A 22,070-nucleotide genomic window follows, 5' to 3' on the forward strand; every position below is an offset into this window, starting at 1 on the left:
ATTTATTTTTGGTAATTTTTCCTAGAGTAAAAAGATAGTTCCAGAATAATAAGAAAGGGAAAAAACAGGACAGAAGGTGAAGGGTTTATGCAAGTTGCAGAAGGTTTGTGGAAGTTGCCAAAAGTTCATGGAGAAAGGATCTTGAGAGAAGAAATCTTATGCATGGTCAAACTAACCAAGATCAGAATATATTTAAGTTAATTTCAGAAATACGCTGATACAGATGCAATTTGGTTTTCTTTCTCTGTTAAAAAGACAAAGTTTTCCTGTACCAATGGTCTGTTCTTGGTAAGAAATTGTAAAGGAAAAGTAAGGATTTTGTGTTTGTTAGACTATTTCCTATGCTCTGTATCATCAGATCTTTGGGTAAACCAAATCTTTTCTAATATTGAAAGAGCTATATTTTGCTTCTAACCATTGAAATTTCTATAATTGTTAAGTCTTTGTCACCATGGTTAAATGGATAACTAAAATAGAAAATGTTTCTTTAAAAATGGGGAAATAAACTAATTAGACTTATTTGAGATTTGGAAAGTGCATTTCAATTTAATTTCCCCCCCTTTCAAGGATAAAAGTATACTAGTGATATTTGTATGTATTCTGATTGGATAGAGGTATTCCCATGTCAAAGGGCTACAGCTGCAGTAGTCACTAAAATTCTTCTAGAAAGGACTGTTCCTGCTTGAAAAATTCTCACATAGCTCCGTAGCAATCAGGGGTACCACTTTAAAAGACAAATTCTACACCAGATATGCAAAAGTTGGCCAAAATTATAGTATTTCCATTGCACTTAGCATCCATAGTCCTCTAGTTTTATAGAGCAAACTGACAAGTTAGTTGAAATGGAATAGGTAAAACTTGCTGACTTTTTAAAATTGCGTTATCCCTAAAGCCCTTCTCTTGGTATTGCTTAAGGTAAGATCTACTTCTTTTGGTAAGCATCGAATGTCCATTTTTTAAATTATTACTGAAAAAGGTATGAAGCTAAATCTGGAAATGTACAAATCTGCCATATTAAGCAGAACTTCTGACTTTGTGAAGAACTTAGAAAAGCTCTAGAAATTAATTCAAAGCTTGTAGAGCAACCGTTTCACAGTATACTCCTGGGATATGAAGACACCAACAGCATGGCCTGGAACCTAGAGATATGGTCCATCGAAAAGAATATCTCCACAGAGACTCACTCCAGACTCACTGGAAGGGACTGGGCATTGTTAATAAATCCCTGCATTGCAAAATTAAAATATTTGATTTATGGGTTTATGTTTTTCACTTTAAAAACTTGCACTTCATTTGTGTGGCTGGACACATGTATGTATGAAGACTTAAATTGAAGTTGTCCAGAGCATACAGCCATGGGCAGAAAGCAGGTGGCATTTGTAGCTGACAGTCTTTCTTAATATCTGGGACCAAATCAGTGAAGTCAGCTCATGCTATGTTTAATCCTTATGTTTATTTCATAGTTGTCATAATCCTAGGTATATTAATGTTCTTAATTCTCTTGCAACAAGTTGGTCAACTTCCCTAGGTATTCCATATTATTAACCCTCAACTATGGCAGAGGTACCTCCCACACCCTAGGCTCAGTTGGAAGTTGCTCTGTCCAGCAGAGGCTTCGTGACCACGGCGGAACAAACTTTTACCCAGGACGTTTTATTATGTCTGGGGGGAGGAAAGTGGCTGCCTCTCTAGTGGAGACCAGCAATTGGATCTTCTCTTATGCCTTTTATTGAGGAGGATACACATGAGAGATACAAGGTCAAGATCCATGAATCATCAATAGTCTGGAGGCGTTAGGATTACAGTTGACAGTAACAGATTACATGTACTAGTACAGAGGGTACAGTGACCAGTTTGTGTCAGGGTCTATCAAACATTTTGATGCCACACTGGCAGTAGGTGCAAGGTTTCATACATTTCTTGCTAGAGATTGTTTATGTTATATTAAAAGATAAGCAGAGCAAGTTCTAAAGCATAATAAGCATTCTTTAAATCCAATTCCCACGGAAACCCTCTGAGTGGCTTTTGGTTATGTTTCACACACAGCCTTATGTTGAGACTTAAAGACAAGAACAACCGGAATGCCGGTCGCATTCATGCTCAGGCCAGGGCTACAATTCCCTAAATCACGAGGAGCGGTTCCCTACACTCAACTATGTAGTATTTACTAATTTTTGCTGTTTTAACATTTTATAATGGGACACCCTCGCATAAAAGTGTTATAAAACAATGCTTGCAAACCTTAGCCTCCACAGGGAACATGTCTGAATGCTGGATTTCTATCCAGTGCCTCCCTCTACCTCTGGAAAAACTGATGATGTCATAGTTATTCCTATTTGCAAATTTTCAACTGTCTCTAACTTTACTGTTCACTTTACAAAATCCTTCTCTGTAAAGCCAGTATGGCAGGAAAAGTGCCCTGTTCAGCATGCTCCCACCTCTACCATTGAAGTTAACATTCCAGTGATTTCACATACCACCAAAGAGGGAAATCATTAGTTATTAAGAAAAAATTGTAAGTTCACATTTCTGTTGTACAATGAGCTGTTTTGGACCTATACACATTTTCCTTTGTTTCTGACCAGTCAATGAAGCAAAATCTGTATGTTCTGGTAGAATGCAGTACTGCTAGTATATGAAAAGTACATTATTTTAAATGTAGATAATTTCTTTTTAACTTGCTATATTCATTTTTTAATCACTATTCGAGTGAAAAGGCCCTATATTTCAATTGAGGTGATTTCGTGTAATGTGGTAAGATAAATGTGATGTTTTATAAAACATATATATATAATCTTTACAAATATTTTATAATGTGTATTGTCCTTGTCCAAAATACATGAAGCCGTATCTTTTCACTTCACTCTTGGGGCTAATTGCATTGAAGTTCAGTGTTTAGAAGATTACTTCCCTTTGCGAGTTTTTTATTTTTCATTTTATGGCAGTGTTTAAAAGTTGAAATGAATTTCAAGTGCTGTCAGAATAACTCCAACATTTTAAATATCTATTAGCATGAATAACATCTAATATAATTTTTAATGAATCTGTAACTTGTGTTATTGCAGTTAAAGTGTCATATGATGCATTGGTGTTTTCTTTGAGGCAGAAAGAAAAATTTTTCCGAGTTCTTATTCACCAAATTGAACTCATCATACCCACAAAACTTCAGTATGTGCTACAAAGGATACAGGGGGAAAAAAAAAAAGACGTAATCCTATTTGCTAAGCAATTTTAATTTGATAGAAAAGATCAAACTGTTGGCTGACAGGGAACAATCTGTCTTCATTGACAGCTGGCCTTAACTTCTCAATCATTTATCCAGAAACTGTATTAACCAGGGACATGGATTTCTGGTAGACAGGCTTATTGTACAATATCAGCAATATTCTAGGACAAAGATAATAAATTCACTGCAATAACACTAATATCAGATTAAGGAGAATGGGTAAAAATGACAGAGATTGACTTACTTCCTTTCCACTGCTGAAAGTATGAAGCTGTAAGGGGAGAAATATTTAAGTGTTTCTTCTAGAGGGGAAGCATTTAGGTGAAACAGTTAACTTAGAAACGAATGCTTGGAAATTCAGGGGCATTGGATTTTTACTGCTTATAAACTTGTTTACTTAATTGATGTAATTTGCTACACATTACTACTGTGTTTATAAAAACTTTATTAACTGTTACAGTTTTACAAATGACTAGTTACACAATAAACAGATTATTATGTTTCTTTGTAAATCCAAGTAAGATTCTGATTTTTCTGTTGGTGTAAATTATTTTCTTTAATACTGTTTTATGTATGCAGCAAAAAAATTATTATGTAATTATTTTAATTTTATTTTTTTTATTACAGTTTGTATTCAGCATTTTTTTTTAATTAGTTTCAGGTGTACAGCATAGCAGATAGTGATTCATATAAGTTACAAGGTGTTCCCTCCAATAATTCCAGTGACAGCCTTATACAATGAATAATTATTTCAATATTGTTAAACTGTATTCTCTATGCTTTATCTTACATCCCCATTCCTATTTTGTAACTATCAGTTATTACTTCTTAACCCCAACACTTTTTCTTTAACACTGTCCCCCAACAACCATCCCCTACGGCCTCCTTCAGTTTGTTTTCTGTATTTATGTCTGTTTCTGTTTTGTTTGTTGGTTTATTTTATTATTTAGTTCCACATATAAGTGATATCAGATTTTATTTGTCTTTCTCCATCTGGCTTATTTCACTTGGCAAAATACTCTGTGGCCCATCCATGCTGTCGCAAGTGGTAAAATTCCATGCCTTCTTATGGCGCAGTAATATTCTATTGTAGATGTGTACCACAGCGCTTTTGTCCTCTTGTCTATTGATGGACACTTGAATTGATTCCATATCTAGTATGAACATGGGATGCACATATTCTTTCAAATTAGTGTTTTAGGTTTCTGTGAATATATACCCAGAAGTGGAATTGTTGGGTCATAAGGCAGTTCTATTTTTAATTTTTAAGGAATCTTCATACATTTTCCATAGTGATTGTACAAATCTGCATTCTCATAAACTGTTCATGAGGGTTACCTTTTATTCACATTGTTGCCAACACTGGTTAATTTATCGATGAAAGCTTTTCTGAGAGGTGTGAGGAGGTATCTCATTGTGGTTATAAACTTTATTTTTTTTAATTTATACTGTTACAGAAGTCCCCATTCCCTTTTCCCCTTTCCCCACCTTTACAAAATCCTCAACTTCATCTGTCCTCAGACCATCACGACACTGTTGTCTGTGGGTTATGCACATAATATTATTTGGCTAATCTTCTTACTGTCTTTTATCCAGTCTCTCCTCCCCCACTTCCCTCTGGCAGCTGTTAGTCTATTCCATGTATCCATGTATCTGCTTCTATTTTGTTCACCAGTTTATTTAGTTTATTAAATTCCACCTATAAGTGAGATCATATGGTATTTATCTTTCACTGACTGACTTATGGTTTTGATTTGCATTTCTCTGATGAGATGTTGAACATCTTTTCATATGTCTATCGACCTTCTGTGTGTCCCGTCCCCTTGGAGAAATGTTCGTTCAGGTCTTCTCCAGCTATTTAATCAGGTTGTTTGTTTTTCTGGTGTTGAGTTGTCTGAGTTCTTTCTCAATTTTGGACATTAATCCCTTATCAAATATATCATTGGTGAGTATGTTCTCCCATTCTATAGATGATTAATCTTCATTTTGCTGATGTGAGAGAAAAAAAAAATTAGTTTGATGTAGTCTCATTTATTTTTTTCTTCTCTCAAAAACATGTCAGAAAAAAATTTGGCTAAGAGAAATATTCATCATTTTACTGCCTATGTTATCTTCTAGCAGTTTTATTATTTGGGGTTTTTAATCTATTTTAAGAAGGTGGTCTAGTTTTTTGTTTTAGTTTTTTGTTTTTGTTTTGCATGTGTCTGTTCAAGTTTCCCAAAACCCTGTATTGAATGGGTTATCTTTACCCCATCACATGCTTTTGCCTTTTTTCCCAAATATTAATTGACCATATAGGTGTTAGTTTATTTCTGGGTTCTCTATTATGTTCCATTGATCAATGTGTCTTTTTTATGCCAGTACCATGTTGTTTTGATTACTATAGCCTAGTAGTATAGTTTGATATAAGGTAGCATGATACTTCCAACTTTGTTCTTTTTCAAGATAGCTGTGACTCCTTAGGGTCTGTTGTGGTTATAAACTTTTAGATTACTCTAGTTCTCTGAAAAACACCATTGATATTTCAAGAATTACATGAAATCAAACTTCCAGCTAAGAAGGAGGCCTAGACAGACATGCTGCATCTCCCTCCACAACTAAGAAGGAATACAACTACCTCAAAACTGTAAACAACCAGAAGTTGCAGAAAATCAAGCTGCATGGAAGTCCACCAAACAAAGATATAAAGAAGAAATACTCATCCAGACAGGTAAGAGGGGTGGAGCTAGGGCAGAGAGGAAGCAGTGTGGTGGTAACACTGCAGGCTGGCAGAAGGCACAGTAACACATTTTTAAACATAAGGAGGGACACCTGGGCAGTGCTACCAGTACTAGACTAGACTGCACAGCTCACGGTTCAAGTTCCGTGGAAAATAAAGCCTAATTGCTTCTGAGTGAAAAGCACTGGGGCTCGGGGTGGAAAAAGAAACTGCTGGTCTCTCATCAGAGTCTGCTTGTTTAGAGGGCCACCACGGTCCTAGAACATCTGCAGACTCACCCCCTCTGGGCACCATGGCCAGGAAAATGGCTAGAGAGGTGCCAGTTCCATACAGGGAGCAGAAGAAATCCCTGGAAAGGGGACCAGTGCTGAGCAAGTGACATTGTTCCCTCTCAGACCCCTCCCCCACATACAGCATCCAGACATGGTGAAATGGGTCACCCTGAACTGTCAAATACCTAGGGCTCCACCCCTTGCAATGTAACAGGAATGACAGCTCTACTTAACCCTTTGAGTGCCAACATCGCTGTGTGCGACACTGACAAATTTTCCCAAAAGTGCCAGCGTCGCTCCCAGCAACTCCTTTTTCGATGTTGATCAATGTAAATAACAATGGAATAATTCATGTTTTATGTTTTCTCTTTTTTGGTACCTCAGGCTATATATTTTTCTCATGTTGATCCAAATGTCGAATTACGCGTGGCACTCAAAGGGTTAACACACAGATGTAAACACAGGAGCCTGTCAAGGTGGGGAGACAGAGAAGTATGGCCAAAAAGAGGGAATGGATCAAGGTTCCAGTGGGAGAGCTAAGTACCGAGAAGATAACCAACCTAGCAGGCAGAGATCAAAACACTGATGATACAGATGCTCACAGACTTGACAGAAATGCTTAAGTACAGCAAACACAGAAGGGAAGAAGTAAAGGCTACGCTAAGTGCAACAAAGGAAAATGCACACAAAAACAATGGTGAAGGGGAGGAAATGGGGATTCAGATTATTTGGAACCTAAGGAAGAAATAGCCAACCAGTAGAGAATGAGGAAACAAGAATTGAAAGAAACAAGTTGAGGCTTAGGAACCTCTGGGACTTGAAGCGTACCAACATCTGAATCATAGGGGTGCCAGAAGGAGAACAGGAAGAGCAAATAATTGAAACTTAGGTGAAGAAATAGGAAAACTTCCCTAGTTTGGTGAAGGAAATAGACATGCAAGTCCAGGAAAAACACAGAGTCCCAAACAAGCTAGACCCAAACAGGGCTATGCCAAGACACATCATCATTAAAAGAGCAAAGGTTAAAGATAAAGAGCGAATCTTAAAAGCAGCAAGAGATACAAAGGGGTGCCTGTGAGACTGTCAGCTGATTTCTTAAAAGGAACTTTGCAGGCAAGAAGGGACTGGTAAGAAGTGGTCAATGTGATGAAAAGCAAGGACCTACAACCAAGATTACTCTCTCTAGAAAAGCTATCGTTTAGAATGGAAGGACTGATATAAAGTCCTTTCCAGACAAGGGAAAGCTAAAGGAGTTCATCATCACCAAGCCATTATTATATGAAATGTTAAAGGGACTTATTTAAAAGAGAAAGAGGAAGACCAAAACTATGAACATTAAAATGACAGCAAAGTTACAACTATCAACAACAGAATCTAAAAAATAAAAACTAAGCAAATCAGACTAGGAACAGAATCCATAGCTGTCATTTGGAGGGTTATCAGCTGGAAGGGGGAAGAGGGAGAAATGAGGGAAATGGTTCAGGGATCAAGCATAATTGGTAGATACAAAATAGACGGGAAAATTAAGAATATAGGAAAGGGTGAAGCCAAAGAACTTCTATGTATGACCCATGGATGTAAACTAAGGGGGATGGCATTGCTGGAGGGAAGGGGGATACTGGACAGAGGGAAGCAAGGGGAAAAGAAATTGGGACAAGTGTAAGCATAATTTTAAAAATATACTTTAAAAAAAAAGAATTGCATTAAATCGATAGATTGCTTTGGGTAGTATGGACATTTTAATGATTTTAATTCTTCCTGTCCATGAGCATACTAATACTTCCATTTATTTGTATCTTTAATTTTTTTAGTATCTTAACATTTTCTAAGTGCAGGTCTTTTACCTCTTTGTTAAATTAATTTTTAGGTTTTTTTTTTGAGGCAATTGTAAACAAGATGTTTTTCTTAGTTTCTCTTTCTGATAGTTTATTATTGGTGTATAGAACTGGAACCTGTTTCTGAGTTACTTTGAATCTTGCTACTTTACTAAATTTATCAGTTCTGATAGTTTTTAGGTGGAATCTTTAGGGTCCTATATATACAGCATTATGTCATCTGATAATTTTACTTCTTCCTTTCCAATTTGGTTGCCTTTTATTTCTTCTTCTTGTCTGATTACTGTGGTTAGGTCTTCCAGTACTATTTGAATATGAGTGGTGAACATGAACATCCCTGTCTTGTTCCTCATCTCAGAGAAATGATTTTAGTTTTTCACTCATAAGTATAATATTAGCTGTGGATTTGAGATATATGGCCTTTATTATGACAAAAATATAGTTATTAGGATATCTGAAATTTTACTGCCTAAGTTTCCCTCTATGATTTTTATCGTGTCATGGCTTACATTTAAGTCTTCTATCTTGAGTTTATTCTTGTGTATGCTGTTGTCGGTCTTGTTTCATGTTTTTCAAAGTTTCTGTCCAGTTCTCCCAACATCATTTGTTTTATGCTCTTTTCCCCTTTGTCAAGTGTTAGTGGACCATAGAGACTGGGTTTAGTTCTGGCCTCTATATTCTGTTCCATTGATCTATTTGTCTTTTCTTACACCAGTACCAGACTGTTTTGATTACAGTGTCCTTGTAGTAGAGTTTGATATCAGGTATTGTGATTCCTCCTTCTTTGTTCCTCTTTCTCAAGATTGCTGAGGCTATTTGGGGTCATTTTTTGGTCCCAGTAAATTTTTTAAGTATTCTGGGTCTGTGAAATATTCCATTGGTATTTTAATAGGGATTGCATTGACTGTAAATTGCTTTGGGTAGTATGGATGTCTCAGTGATGTTGATTCTTCCCGTCCATGAACATGGTATATGCTTCCATTTATTTGTATCTTCCTTAATTAATTTCTTCAGTGTTCTGTAGTTTTCCAAGTACAGGTCTTTTATCTTCCTGGTTAAGATTATGCCTCAGTATTTTATTTTTCTTGTTGCTTTAGTAAATGGGTTTTTTTTCTAGTTTCTATCTCTGATGTTTTATTGTTGGTGTACAGGAATGCCTTTGGTTTCTGAATATTGACTTTGTATTTTGCTATTTTGCCAAATTCACTTATTAGGTTGAGTAGTTTAGTGGAGTCTGCAGGGTTCTCTATGTAGACTATCCCATTATCTGAAAATATTGAGAGTTTTACTTTCTCTTTTCCAATTTGTATGCCTTTTATTTCTTTTTCTTGTCTGATTGCTGTGGCTAGACCTCCTAAAACTATATTGAATAGGAGTGGAGAGAGTGGACATCCTTGTCTTGTTCCTAACCTCGGGGGAATGCTTGCAGTTTTTGCCCATTGAGTATGATGTTGGCTTCAGGTTTCTTGTATATAGCCTTTATTATGCTGAGGTATGCTCCCTCTATTCCCATTTGCTGAGAGTTTTCATCATAAATGAGTGTTGTACTTTATCAAATGCTTTTTAAGCATCTGTTGATATGAACATGTGATTTTTTTGTTGTTGTTTATGTGGTGTATTACGTTTATTGATTTGCAAATATTAAACCAACCTTTCATCCCCAGGATGAAACCCACTTGGCCATGGTGTATGATCTTTTTAATGTGTTGCTGGACCTGGTTTGCCAATATTTTGTTGAGGATTTTAGCATCTATGTTCATTCATGATAGTGGCCTGTACTTTTCTCTCTTTGTTGTGTCTTGACCTGGTTTTGGAATTAGGATAATACTGGCCTAATAGAAAGACTTTGGGATTCTTCCCTCTTCTTGGATTTTTTGGAATAGTTTGAAAAGAATAGGCGTTAGTTGTCCCTAAATGTTTGGTAAAATTATCCTATGAAGCCATCCAGTTCAGGATTCTTGTGTCCTGGAGTTTTCTGATTACAGCTTCAATTTCACTAGTTGTTATCGGTATAATCAGGCTTTCTACTTCTTCATGATTCAGTTTTTGAAGATTATATGTTTCTGTAAATATGTACTCTTCACCCAGGTTGTCAATTTCTTGCCACATAGTTGTTTGTTGTAATTTCTTACAGTCCTTTGTATTTCTGTGGTATTGGTTGTGATTTCTCCTCTTTCATTTCTGAATTTATTTATTTGGGTGTTCTCCCTTTTTTTTCTTGATGAATCTTGTTAAAGGATTGTCAATTTTGTTTTATCTTTTCAAAGAATCAGCTTCTGGCTTTGTTGATCTTTTGAATTGTTTGTTTAGTCTCTATGTCATTTAATTCTGCTCTGATCTTGATGATTTCCTCCCTTCTACTTGCTCTGGATTTTGTTTATTGTTGTTCCTCTAGTTCTTGTAGCTGTAGCATTAAGTTTTTTGAGATTCTTCTGTCCATTTTAGGTAGGCCTGTATTGCTATGAACTTTTCTCTCAACACTGCATTTGCTGTGTCCCATAGGTTTTGGGCTGTAATGAGTTCATTTTCATTTGTTTCCAAAAACTTTTTGATTTCTTCCTTGATGTCATTTTTAACCCATTTATTATTTAATAGCATGTTGTCCAATCTCCATAAATTTGAATGTTTTTGAGTTCTTTTCTTTAGGTTGATTTGCAGTTTCAAGCCATTGTGATCTGAGAAGATGCTTGATACAGTTCCAGTTTTCTTCAATTTGTCGAGGCTAGTTTTATGTCCTACCATGTGGTCTATTTGAAAATATTCTGTGTGCACTTGAAAAGAATGTATATTTTGCTTTGGGGTGAAAGGTTATATATATATATAAATTAAATCTTGTGGGGAACCACTCCTCGTGGTTTAGGGAATTGTAGCCCCGGCCTGAGCCTGACTTGTTGCTGCCCCCAGCTGTGCTTGTCTTTAAGTCTCAATATAAGGCTGCACGGGAGACATAGCAGAAAGCCACTCAGAGGGTTTCTGTGGGAATTGGATTTAAAGAATGTTTATTATGCTTTAGAACTCTATGGAGTCTTTCCAAAAGAATCTAACTAAAGTTCATTTGCTCCTGAGTGTTGTTCAATGCCTCTATATCCTTGGCATTTCTTTGCTTCAAAGATTTGTCCGTTGTTGGCCATTGGGTGTTAAAGTCCCCTACTATGAGTGTGTTGCTGTCGACATCCTTCTTGAAGTCTTCTAACATTTTCCTTATATATTTGGGTGCTACTATATTGGGTGCATAAATGTTTACCAGGGTTATATCTTCTTGATATCAGGGATTGTTCCCTTAAGTTATGAAATGACTGACTTTGTCTCTTTTTATGGCCATGTTATGAAATCTGTTTTGTCGCATGTAAGTATTGCTACCCCAGCTTTTTTTTAATAGCCATTTTCTTGATATACTTTTTTCCATCCCTTCAGTTTCAGTCTGTGTAAGTCTTTTGTTTTGAGGTGGATCTCTTTTAGACAGTATATATGTGGGTCATGTTTTCTTATCCATTCAGCAGTCCTGTGTCTTTTGATTGGAGCATTTAACCCATTTACATTTAAGGTTATTATTGATATGTACTTATATTCCCTGTGATTCTTCCCCCTTTTACCTGTGTTTCTCTCTCTTTCTTCTTCTTCTTAAAGCATTCCCTTTAGCATGTCTTGCAATGCTGATTTGGTGGAGATGTATTCTTTTAGTCTTCCTTTGTGTGGGAAACTCCTTATTTCACTTTCCATTTTGAAAGAGAGGCTTGCTGGATAGGGTATTCTTGGTTGTAGGCCTTTGTTTTTCATTGCTTGAAATATTTTTTGCCATTCCCTTTCGGTTTGTAGTGTTTCTATTGAGAAATCCACTGATAGCCTTATTGGAGCTCCCTTGTATGTTATTTGTTGTTTTTGTTTTGCTGCTTTTAGGATTTTCTCTCTGTCTTGGAATGTTGCCATTTCAAATATGATGTGTCTTGGAGTGGGCCTCCTTGGGTTCCTCTTCATTTGAACCCTTTGTACTTCCTGTACTTGTAAGACATCTCTCAGCATGTTCGGGAACTTTTCTCTCATTACTTCTTCATATAGGTTTTCTATGCCTTGTTCTTTTTTTTCTCCTTCTTTTGTCCCTATGATACAGTTATTATTACGTTGCATGTTGTGCAACAGCTCTCTTAAACCCTCTTCATTCTTTTAAATTATTTCTTCATTTTGTTGTACTGTCTGGGAATGTTTTTCTACCTTGTCCTCTTGCTCACTGATCCCATCCTCTACTCCTTTAGCCTGCTTTTGATTCCTTCTACTGTGTTCTTCAGTTCAGTAATTGTATTCTTCATTGTTTCCTGGCTCTTATTGATAGTTTCTATGTCCTTTTTAATGCTGGTATGTCTCTCAGTTAGTTCTTTGTAGCTTCCCTAGAGTTCTTTGTAGTTTTCCTGGAGTTCTTTCTATTTTTTTCTGAGTTTGTTGAGTTCATTCAGCTTCCTTATTACCATTGTTTTGAAGTCCATGTCTGATAGTTTGCTTGCTTTTATTTCATCTATCTCTCCTTCTGAGAATTCCTCCTTTCCTTTCAATGGGGTGTTGTTTTTTCATATACCCATTTTAGGTGGTTCTTATTTGTTTCTTCTTCTTATGTTGATCTGTTTTGACTTCCTGATTTTGTGGTATGACTTTCCATGGTAGGAGTCCTGTGGGATTCAGTGGTGTCATCTCCTTGATCTCCTGAACTTGATGCACTTGGAATGCCTTTTGTGCCATTTATTTGTACTGTCTGGTATTATTTTGGGTTTGGTTTTGGTTGTGTTGCTCTAGCTGACTGAGAGTCACTTTGCCCACCTCATCTTGAAAACAGTTGTTGAGCTTCTGCTAAAAGAAATCCAGCAGCCCCGCCAAGAATCCCACACCCACAAAGATATTTCCCACCCTCAATCACAGTATCAACTGCAACTGAGCAGTTGATAAGGATGTAACGAGAGTAAGACTATTAAAGGAAAAACAAGAGTGACTGAAAGAAAAATTATTTTAGAGGGGCGTGGTGGAGCAATAATAGTAGTGAGTAGGGACAAGGCAATGAGAAAGTGAAATTTATATTGCATATAAGGGAGGGAAGAAGGCAGAATGAATTAAGAGGGGAAGTGCACAGTATTTAAACAGAAGTTGTAAAATATATATAGTGTGTGTGAGAGAACAAACACATTAAAAAAAAATAAGGAAGATGAATAAGAGGAACAAATAGGCACCAAATTAGAGAAAAAGTTTCACCATAGCACTATCAACAACCTCTGAGCTAAGATTAATATAGGTGGGATGGGAGTAAGAGGTAAAAAAGAAAGAAGCTTTAGAGATGTCTGGAGGAAAGGGAAGTGTTTCTGAGATGATAAAGGGAGAAGGAATACTAGGAGTGAGGTATGAAAACCAGGCTAAGGGGAAATTTCAAATTTAAAATGAAGGAAAAGGTTGGAGAAAGGTACAAATGGACTAGTAGAGGGGGGCGATAAAATTTGAGATATGAAGTACCAGAATAGTGAAGACCTATGGAAGTTGCAGGAATGTCACAACAACCACCATATCCCATTCAATGGGCACAGATAGATCAAGGTGGAGAGAGAATAAGTGCATTTTATGATGGGAAAAGAATGTGAGGTGACTAATGGCAAGAAAAATGACAAAGGCTGGAGAGGTGAGAATGAGTCCTCATTGGAAAATAGTAACTAGGAGATAGGCTTTAAAACAAAAATAAAAGGAAATCAGATGGTAAAATTGAGAAAAGGGAGGAGCAATGTAAGAGATTTGAAATAAACCATAACATAAAGACTACTTACTTATAATGCATAGACTGGGAGGACAAGAAATGACTGTTGAAAGGATATGCCAGAGACAAATAACTCTTGTAGAAGGTCACAGTGGTATTTGTCTTCGTAGTATGAGTTTTTTCACTTCTCTTGCTGGATCTGTCCCTGTTGATGTCAGATCATGTCCCAGTCTGGTTCTAGGCCATCCGATCGCAGCTGTCAGTGTTCTGCCTGTGTCTGTCTCTCGCTTTTTTCTCTAGTTGCTCCACTATTTGAAGTCAGTCTGAAGCACCAGGGACTGAGTACTATTTTCTGGTGAGGCTATTGCTTCCCCTCCAGCTGTGGCCACTTGGAGGGGAGTGATCTGCTTAAATGATTTCTTCGGCAGCACTGCGGATGAGTCTGAGTCTGCACTGGGGTCCGTTTCACTGCTCTCCCAGCTCTACTCCCTGACACCACCATTGGAAACTCCTCAAGCATCTCCCTCTGCCAGAGCCCAGGACAAGTGTGCACTCCTGCGTTCGAGCTCACTCCCCTTAAGAATCTCACTGTGCCTCCAGCTGTTCAAACAAACGAAAGAAAGAAATGTTACTTTAAGGCTTTTAGAGATAGACCCCACCTGGCTTATTCTTGGCTCTGCTAGTGGGCCCAACCTGCATTCCATCCCCTAAACCTCTCAGGGGGAGTCTTCCAGGCACTGTTAAATCTCTCCACACACTGATTTGCTGCCTGCAGGAACCAGGCTGGCATTCGCAGGACTTCTCCTGGTGTGTCCTCTGTGGTACGCACCCAATAGGTTGCTATGAACTAGCCTCCTGCGACCACGCGTGGCTACGAGGCTTAACTCCAGCCAGTGTCCAGTTGATCATTCAGATGATTTCTCAGCAATTAAGCCAAAACTCCTCCTTCCTGAAGGAGGCCAGCACACTTCACTGAATCCCTCTTGGTTATTGCTGGAAAGGGCACCTGTTGCGGGAGCGCAGTTTCCAGGTATCTGCGCCGCCCTGGCCTCCCTTTGCCCTGGCCAATCCCATCTATTGAGTCAGTCTGCAAGTGACCCTATGCAGTTAAGGCCGAGGTGGTGGTCTGTGGTGGGGGCGGAGTTTTTGCTCTGTCCCATACTGTTCTCATGCTCATGTCCCTGTTTGCTCTAACTGAAAGCCACTCTCTCTCACTGTCTGCTCCATGTTTGTACTCCCAGTCCATTACCCAATGGGAATATGCCAACAAGGCTGTTAACTACCTTGCCACCATCTTCCGAAAAATTGACCTGGCTTATTATTAAAATATGTTAAACAATAGTTTTCACCTAGAAATTAGTGTGCTTGTTCAAATGTGTTTGACCTTGAGATTCCTATGTTGTATGAACATGTTAACCAATGTTAACACTGTTCTACAAGTTCAAGCAAGTAATGTGTAATATACTATAGAATCCATGAGTTTCACTAAGCACTAAAGCATTACACATTCCAAGAGCTTTTTCTACGTAGAATATTGAAATTTCTCAATATTCTTATGGTTCACTATGTGTTATGGTTAACATTGGAATGATTATAGTAGTAAGAAGCATAAATAGAGCTTTCAGGAAAAATTGGTTATGCCCAGGTCCTTAAAAAAATATGTTGAACAGTAGATTGGAAGATAGAAATTACTGTTGTTTCCTTGTTCAGATCTGTGTGACCTTGAGATTACCGTGTATGTACATGTAAAGCAAGATAAACACTGTGTTCCAAAACAATTTCAAGAAAGTAATGTCTAGTTTACTATAGAATGCACTCTGATATTTGGCTTGAATTCTTAGTAAAATATGTTGAATGATAGTTTTCACATAGAAAATAGTGTGATTTTCTCATTCTGATATGTTTCACCTTGAGATTTCTCTGTACATACATGTTAACCAATATAAATACTGTGTTTGCCAACAATTTCAATCAGTTAATCTCTACTTCACTATAGCATCCACTACGATGTTTGGCCTGGATTTTTAGTAAAAGATGTTAAACTGCAATTTTTACATTGAACAGTTTTCACCTAGAAATCAGTGTGCTTTTCTTTTTCAAATATGTTTGACCTTGAGATTCCTATGTATGTACATGTTAACCAATATAAACACTGTTCTACAACTTCAAGCAAGTAATGTCTAGTTCACTTTAGATTCCACAGTGATGTTTGGTCAGTGATGTTTGGTCTGGATTCTTAGTAAAAATGTGGAACTGCAGTTTTTATGTAGAAATTAGAGTGATGTTTTTGTTCAAATATATTTGACCTTCAGATTCTTATGTATGTACACATTAAACAATACAAACACTTGTGTTCTACAATTTCAAGCAAGTAATGTCTAGTTTACTATAGAATCCACTATAAAATCCACTGTGATGTTTGGCCTGGGTTCTTCATAAAATATGTTCAACCCTAGTTTTCACATAGAAATTAATGTCCTTTTCTTGTTCCAGTATATTTGACCTTGAGATTCCTATATACGTGTGTGTTAAACAATATAAGCAATGTGTTTTACAATTTCAAGCAGTAATGTCTAGTTAACTATAGAATCCACTGTAATGTTTCACTGGAATTGGTAGTAAATTATGTTGAACAGCAGTTTTCACATAGATTGGTGTACTTTTCTTGTACAAATATGTTTAAACTTGAGATTCCTGTGTACATACATGTTTACAATTATAAACAGTGTTCAACAATTTCAAGCATGTAATGTCTAGTGTACTGTAGAATCCATGACTTTCACTATGTATTAAAGTGTTACTTATTCCAAAGTGCTTTTATTATGTAGAACATTGAAATTCCTCTTAATATATATGAAGTTTACAGTGTCTTATAGTTTAATATTGTGATTATAATAGGAAAAAGCAGAAATAGTGCTTTCATGAAAAGTTGGTTTCACTATGATGTTTGGCCTGGATTCTTAGTAAATATGTTCAATAGTAGTTTTCATGTAGAAGTTAGTGTGCTTTTCTTGATCTATATGTTTGACTTTGAGATAGTTATGTACATACATGTTAACCAATATAAACACAGTGTTCTACAATTTCAAGCAAGTTTAGTCTAGTTTACTATAGAACACACGTTGATGTTTGATCTGGATTCTTCATATAATATGTTGAACAGTTTTCACATAGAAATTTATGTGCTTTTTTTGATCTAATAAGTTTGACCTTGAGATTTCTATGTGTGTACATTTACCAATATAAACACAGTGTTCTACAATTTCAAGCACATAATGTCCTGTTTACTCTATAATCCACATTGCTGTTTTACCTAGATTTTTACTAAATATGTTGAACAGTAGTTTTCATGTAGAAATTAGTGTGCTTTTCCTCTTCTGATGTTTGTCCTTGAGTTTTTTGTGTACATACATGTTAGCCAGTATAAACACTGTGTTCTACAGTTTCAAGCAAATAAGTCTAGTTTAACATAGAATCCACTGTGATGTTTGGCCTGGATTCTTAGTAAAATATGTTGAACAGTAGATTTCATGTACAAATAAGTGTGTTTTCTTGTTCAAATATGTTTGACCTTGAGATATTTATGTACGTATATGTTAACCAATATAAACACTGTGTTCTGCAATATCAAGCAAGTTAGTCTAGTTTACTCTAGAATCCAGTGTGAAGTTTGGCATATATTCTTTTTTTTCTTTTTTTGATGTTTTTCTATTACATTTGTCCCATTTTTACCCCCATTGCTCCCCCTACCCCATCCACCCCCCCTCCCACATTCAATCCCCACACTGTTGTCCATGTCCATGGGTCATTCATACTATTTCCTTGACTAGACATTTCCCCTAGATTCTTAGTAAATACGTTGAACAATAGTTTTCACATAGGAATTAGTGTGCTTTTCTTGTTCTAATATGTTTCACCTTGAGATTTTATGTATGTACCTATTCACAAATATAAACACTGTTCTACAATTTCAAGCAAGTAAGTCTAGTTTACTACAAAAATCTGTGATGTTTGGTCTGGATTCTTAGTAGTATATGTTGGACAGTAATTTTCTTGTAGATATTAGTGTGCTTGTTCTCATGTTTGACCTTGAGATTTCAATGTAAGTACATGTCAATCAATATAAACATGGTGTTCTACAATTTCAAGCATGTAATGTATAGTTTACTCTAGAATCCACATTGATGTTTGACCTAGATTTTTAGTAAATATGTTGGACAGTAGTTATGTAGACATTAGTGCCCTTTTCTTGTACCTTGATATTTTTATGTACATTCATATTAACCAATATAAACTATGTTCTACAATTTCATGCAAGTAAATCTAGTTTACTATAGAATCCACTGTGATTTTTGGCCTGCAATCATAGTAAAATATAATGAACAGTAGTTTTCACATAGAAATGCATGTGCTTTTCTTGTTCTAATATATTTGACCTTTAGATTTCTATGCACGTACATGTTAATAAATATAAAGACAGTGTTCTACAATTGCAAGCAGGTAATGTCCAGTTTACTATAGAATCCACGTTGATGTTTGACCTGGATTCTTATAATATGTTGAACTGTGGTTTTCACATAGAAATGAGTGTGTTTTCTTGTTGTAATATGTTTGACCTTGAGATTTCTAATACGTACATGTTATCCAGTATAAACACGGTGTTGTACAATTTCAAGCAACTAATGTCCAGTTTACAATAGAACGCACTGTTATGTTTGGCCTGGATTCTTAGTAAAATATGTTGAACAGTAGTTTTAATGTAGGAATTAGTGTGCTTTTTTTAAAAAATGTATTTGACCTTGAGAATTCAATATATGTACATGTTAACCAGTATAAACATTATTCTGCAACTATTTCAAGCAAGTTATGTCTAGTTTGCTATAAAATTCACTGTGATGTTTGGTCCAGATTCAAAGTAAAATATGTTGAATAGTAGCACTAATGTACAATGTAATGTGTTTTCTTGTTCAAATGTGTTTAAACTTGAGATTCCTATGTATGTACACGTTAACCAATATATAAACACTGTGTTCCACGATTTCAAGAAAGTTATGTGCAGTTTGCTATAAAGTGCACTGTGACGTTTCATCTGGATTCTCAGTAAAATATGTTGAACAGAGGTTTTAAAGTTGAAATCAGTGAGTTTTTCTGTTTAATGTGTTTGACCTTGGTATTCCTATGTATTTACATGTTAACCAGAAGAAACACTATGTTCTACAACAATATCAACCAAGTGATGTCTAGTTTACTGTAGACTTCACTATGATGTTTGCACTAAATTCTCAGTAAAATATTTTGAACATTAGTTTTACCATAGACATTAATATGCTTTTCTTGTTCAAATGTGTTTGACGTTGAGATCCCTATGAATGTGTATTTTAACCAGTATAAACACTGTTCTACAAAAATTACAAGCAAGTAATGTCTAGTTTCCTATAGAATCTACATTTGAACAAGAAAACAACTCAAATTTTTACCTTTAGAACTACTCAACATATCTACTAAAGAATCTTGGTCAAACTTTACAGAAAAACCTATTCATGAAAGTGCCATCCCTGCTTCTTGATATTCTTTGTTGAATACAATACACAGTGAATCATAAGAATGTTATGACAGTGATATCAATACTCTAACTGAAGGAATCATTAGAGAAAGTGTAAATCTTTAATACAGTGTTAACTTTACTATTTCTTTTGTACACTTGTAACTACTTCCTTGGCTTTGTTGCAGGACACAGGATTTTCTTAGCTTAACAAGTAAATACAAAACAAAAAAAAACTGCTTGCTAAAAACACATACAAACAAATCCCACAGGTTTTCAACTTTCAAACTACTTATCTATATACCATATTTTTCTCTCCATAAGACATACTTTTTTCCCTAAAAGGGGTGGGGGGGAATTGTCTGTGCGTCTTATGGAGCAAATACTGTCACAAATTGTGATGTATATTACCTGACCTGTCAGCGGTGGCGACAAATGTTAGAAGAGGAAGCAGTGAGCCCACGCGAAACCCCTGAGGACACTTAAATATTCCACTTTACTGCTGAATCTCAGGGCATCTGGTCAGTATGAAGATAGCGAAGAAAGTGATCAGTGATTATGAGCAACTGAGCTTCATAAATTCTGACAGTAGCGATGATGAATTCTTGGGGTTCCCAAAAACTAGAAGAGTACTTGAACCTTAAAATATCTCTTCATTTGTTAAATGACAGTGATGATGGTTCTTAATACCGCTGTTGACTGCTCTTCACTTTACATGGTTGAAATAGTGTTATACACCATTTGGTTCAGAATATTTTTCTTTTCCTTCTCTAAACCTAGGTGCGTCTTATGGTGGGGTGCATCTTAAAGTGTGAGAAATACGGTATACAGTATACTAAAGAATATTTAATGAATCTCACGCAAAAACCTGGTTTTCATGAAAGTGTTATCTCAGTCTCTCTATACTGTAGTTATTCCATTGTTAATTACAACACACTGAGTCATTAGAATGTTAGGACACAGCAATGCTCTAATTAAAGAAATCATTAGAGAAGGTGTAAGTCTTTAATACAGTGTTTCTTTTACTATTTCTTTGTTAAACTTGACACTACTTGTTTGGCCTTGCTAGAGAACACAGCGTTTTCTTAGTTTAATGAGTAAATACAAAAGAAACTGAATGAAAAACATATATGAACAAGGGAATCACACAAATTTCCACTTTCCTAACAACTTCTCTACATATTTGCTAAAGAATATGTAGTGAAAACACAGAAAAACCTAGTTTTCTTGAAACTGCTCTTCTGTATACTCCAGTAATTTTATTGTTAACTATAACACACAGTGAATCATTAGAATGTTATGACAGTGCAAGCAATGCTCTGAGGAATCTTTAGGGAAAGTGTATATGTTTAGTACAGTGTTAACTTTACTATTTCTTTTATAAGCAACATACTTGCTTGGCCATGTTATAGAACAGGGTTCTCTTTATCAAATACATACAAAAGAAACAGAATGCTAGACATAAGAACAGGAGAATCACAAATTTCCATATTCATAACTTCTACATATTTACTGAAGAATAGGTAGGGAACATCACAGAGAAACCTAGTTTTCATGAAACCACTATCTGCTTCTCTATACTCTAGTTATTCCATTGTTAACTATAACACACTGAATCATAAGAATATTAGGACAGCGATAGCAATCCTCTAACTGAAGGAATCTTGAGAGAAAGTGTATATGTTTAGTAGTGTTAACTTTACGGGTTCTTTAGTGAATTTGATATACTTGCTTGACCGTCTTTGAGAACAAAATGTTTTCTTAGTTTTACAAGTAAATACAAAAGAAACAGAATATTAAACACCTGTGAACAAGAGAATCACACAAATTTTCACTTTTCTACATATTCACTACAGATTACACAGTGGATATCACAGCAAAACCTCATTTTCATGAAAACACTATCTCTGCTCCTGAATAAGTAGTAATTCCATTTTTAACTATAACACGGTGAAATATAAGACTTTTGATAACGATAGCAATACTCTTAACAGAAGAAATCATTAGAGAAAGCCTATATGTTTAGTACAGGGTTAACATTTTTTAAAAGTATTTTATTGGTTATATTGTTACACTAGTACCAATTTCTTTTCCCTTTGCTCCCTTCTTCCAAGTACCCCCTTCCCTCCAGCAATCCCACCCCCCTTAGTTCATGTCCATAATTGTGCATTTAAGTTCTTCGGCTTCACCATTTCCTATATTATTTTTAACTTCCCCCGTCTATTTTGTACCAACCAATTATGTTTCTTAGTCCCTGCACCATTTCCTCATTGCTCCCCCTTCTGCCTCCCAGCTGATAACCCTGCAAATGATCTCCACACCTATGATTCTGTTCCTGTTCTGGTTGTTTGCTTAGTTAGTTTTTGTTTTTATTTTTTAGATTCAGTTGATAGTTGTGAGTTTGTTGTCATTTTAATGTTCATAGTTTTGCTCTTTTTCTTAAATAAGTCCCTTTAACATTTCATATAATAACGGCTTGGTGATGAACTCCTTTAGCTTTTTCTTGTCTGGGAAGCACTTTATCTGCCCTTCCATTCTAAATGATAGCTTTCCTGGATAGAATAAACATGGTTTGTAGGTCCTTGCTTTTAATCACTTTGAATACTTCTTTCCAGTCCCTTCTTGTCTGCAAAGTTTCTTCTGAGAAATCAGCTGATAATCCCATAGGCACACCTTTGTAGGTAACTCTGCTTGTTTCCTTGCTGCTTTTAAGATTCTCTCTTTATCTTGAACCTTTGGCATTTTAATTATGAT

Source organism: Furipterus horrens, unplaced genomic scaffold (genome assembly GCF_987537825.1).
Source record: "Furipterus horrens unplaced genomic scaffold, mFurHor1.1.pri manual_scaffold_2, whole genome shotgun sequence".
Classification (NCBI taxonomy): domain Eukaryota; kingdom Metazoa; phylum Chordata; class Mammalia; order Chiroptera; family Furipteridae; genus Furipterus; species Furipterus horrens.